Source organism: Galeopterus variegatus, unplaced genomic scaffold, assembly GCF_000696425.1.
Source record: "Galeopterus variegatus unplaced genomic scaffold, G_variegatus-3.0.2 Scaffold1565, whole genome shotgun sequence".
Classification (NCBI taxonomy): domain Eukaryota; kingdom Metazoa; phylum Chordata; class Mammalia; order Dermoptera; family Cynocephalidae; genus Galeopterus; species Galeopterus variegatus.
In genome coordinates this window covers 199339-202088 of record NW_007727676.1, presented here as the reverse complement: position 1 = coordinate 202088, position 2750 = coordinate 199339, and positions in this window count along the sequence as shown.

The window sequence follows — 2750 nt, the reverse complement described above, 5'->3', positions numbered from 1 at the left end:
AAGCAACATAGAATTGATTCAGAAATTGAGCACCATAAAAGTTTATTTATTTAAAACTCCATTAAGAATTAAAAACTGTAAAGGGCATGCCTGTAAAGTAATGGTTCAGATTTTACAAGGCACCCTTGAGAAGCAGCTTCACAGAGCAGAGGCTCCAGAGACAGACCACTCGCTTCATATCCCCACTCAACCAACTTGCAAATTCTGCAATTCAGAGCAAGTTTCTTAATTGCCTCTGTCTCCCCATCTATAAAATGAGAATAATATCAGTACCTACTTCAGGCATGTGTGAGAATTAAATGACTTCATTCATGTAAATTGTTCAGAACACTGACTCAAAAAGTGTCAGCTATTATTATTATACTTATCTCTTGGTCATGTTCGAGTATTGTACCTTGCACAGTACTGGGTATACAGGAGGAGCTCAATAACGTTCACTGACTGAATGAGTGAATAACAGCTGACTGGCAGGAACAGAGGTCAGGGATGGAGGAAGTCAGGGACTTGGAGAGGCCAATCCTCTTCCAGTTTAGCTTCAGGGGTGGAATTAGTGAAAGGAAGGAAATGGCCCTGTTTGGACATTGCTGTGGGGTGGAGCCAGGGCCCCTCTCCCACTTCCCCCTGCCATCTACATGTGGAAGAAAGTTTCCAGAAAACTTCTGGGCCTGACCAGGGTGCGCCACTTTGCCCTGAAGACTAGGCCACATCCCAGAGCCTCCCTGATGAGCCTTTGCCCCAGGAGGCACTCAGGGACACCCCTGGCCTTGGTGTAGGATAGCCCTGCAGATCAGAAATGGCCCACAAGCAGTGGGAAAACCTTAAGGCAGGGGGGAAACCCTAAGGCCCTGGACTGAAAAGTCCCTCGAAGTGAGTACAGTTACTAACACGATTTCATAGAAGAGGAAACTGCAGCTGAAAGGGTTCACTAACTTGCCCAAGGCCCCTCACCTAGAAGCCACTAAGTGGGTTGGGAATTCCTGTTGCCATTCTCTTAGCTACTACGTTGTACCACCTCCCTAACTTAATGGCCCTAAGTCTCAATTCCCTTTTCTGTAAAACCACAAATGCCAGTGGTTCCTAGCTCATGGGCTACTGTGAAACTCAAGGGCATAATGTACACCAAGGCCTGGCACACTGTAAGCCGGCAGGAAACACCGGGCAGTGGGCAAATGCTGGTTTTCCTTCCCTAGTTTCAGATTCCCATTTCAGGCACCCAGCTATTACCCCAGCAATGAGGGCATTTTAAAGGATTTTCAATGATTCTGATTAAAGCTTGCAGTAAACTGCTCAGAACTATGAAAAAATAGTCTGTGACCTTGGAAAAGTTACTCCACTTGCTGGGCCTATTTTGTCATTGGTAGGACATCACTCTAATGTTTACCTGGGGACTACAGGAGGATCAAAGGAGAGGAGAGAGAATGGAATTGGCCCAGGCGTGCTGCATAACAGGCTGGCTTGTGTGACTGCTGATCGTCTCCACTGCAGTGACCATAGCAAGGTGGGAGGAATGCTAGTCTGGTTTAACTAAAATCAGAGAGTTAGGAGGATTATATCCCACAGCAACTAAAATGAGAGACTGTTGAAAGGACTTGGGATGCATAATCCAGAGGACAAAGAGTTTATGGGAACCCAGCTAACTGGGTGCCAGTACCTACGGAAACCAGGGCTGCTCAGGGATCAAGAGAGGCATAAGCCACTTCCAGTTTTTGAGGTTTCTGGTATGTTAAGGGAAAAAAAGTTCTGAAAAAATGCTAAAGAGAGGTTACACACATGTGGCACTTCTTAAGTGTAACAAACATTAACACAAAAAACTGAACCTAATACAATGTGCTAGTCATAGGGTAATAACTAGATTTATGTATTTTTTAAAAAATCTTAATTCATAGTGTACTGCAGGCAGTGTAGGTGGGTAATGGGACACAAACCTTTTCAAGCCTCTCAGGGCACCTACTTAGAAAAAGTGTCAACAGTTGGAGAGTGCGGTAAGTGTGATCACCCCACCCCCACCCCCACAGATCCATTGAAAGAGGGAGTAGACACTTCAGGCCACAGAGATCACAACCAGCCCCACCGCGCACACTCGGAGAAGGCTGGGTTTTCCTTGGCTGTGCCCCCAGGGAACAAGCAGGCCGACCCTGAGACGCGGGAGTTGGGGTGGCCATAGTTGGTGTGCGTTTGGCACGTGTACAGGACACGGATGTGGCTGGAGCAAGGATTCTTATCTTTTGAGGGTTCAGAAACACCCTGAAAATCTGATGAAAACCCTGGACACACACACACACACACAGACACACACATACAGACACACTGAGAGACACACACACAGAGACAGACACACAGACACAGACACACACATACACACACACATAGAGACACACACACAGAGACACACACACACAGAGACACACACACACAGAAACAGACACACCGACACAGACACACACATACGCACACACACAGAGACACACACACAGAGACACACACAGACACACGCACACAGACACACACAGACACACATGCACACAGAGACAGACAGACACACATGCACACAGACACACACACACAGACACAAACACACAGACACACTGAGACACACACACAGAGACAGACACACACACAGTCACAGACACACACAGACACACACAGACACAAACACAGAGACACACTGAGAGACACACACACAGACACACTGACACACACACACACACACACACACACACTCCTCCCCCGGCGGGCGGGCGGGCGGGATG